This window comes from Gekko japonicus, unplaced genomic scaffold (assembly GCF_001447785.1).
Source record: "Gekko japonicus isolate JY-2015 unplaced genomic scaffold, Gekko_japonicus_V1.1 scaffold6436, whole genome shotgun sequence".
Classification (NCBI taxonomy): Eukaryota; Metazoa; Chordata; class Lepidosauria; order Squamata; family Gekkonidae; genus Gekko; species Gekko japonicus.
The window spans coordinates 9611-10028 of record NW_015162668.1 but is presented as its reverse complement, the minus strand read 5'-3'; the positions used below and the strand labels follow the sequence as shown (position 1 = coordinate 10028).

Here is a 418-nt window from a genome sequence, read left to right as displayed (position 1 = left end):
ACACAGAGTGTTGGACTGGATGGGCCTTTGGCCTGATCCAACATTGGCATCTCTTATGTTCTTATGTTCTTATGAAATTACACCGCCCCCCCTCCCACCAGGACCTAAGCATTAGTGGACGACATCCTGGATTACCGGAAGCCCTAGTTAAGAGTCCCTGCAGCCTCTTGATTTTCCTAGCCACAGAAATAACATCTCCAGCAGTGCTGGACCGGGGGGGTCTCGTCGGCTGCTTGTGCATCGGCTAGAAGAGGGGTCTTGGTGCTCGGGGGGCCACAGTGGGAGGGCTTCTGGAGTTCTGGCCCCACTGGTGGACCTCCTGGTGGCACCTGGGTTTTGGCCACTGTGTGACACAGAGTGTGGGACTGGAGGGGCCACTGGCCTGATCCAACATGGCTTCTCTTATGTTCTGAATACT

General features: G+C 55.3%; 1 protein-coding gene across 1 annotated transcript in view; it reads right to left on the bottom strand.

The window, feature by feature from the left end:
* Positions 1-418, bottom strand: part of LOC107106388 — a gene marked incomplete at its 5' end in the record, with an annotated part of 10528 nt that overhangs the window by 2307 nt on the left and 7803 nt on the right. The gene's annotated exons all lie outside the window — the stretch shown is intronic.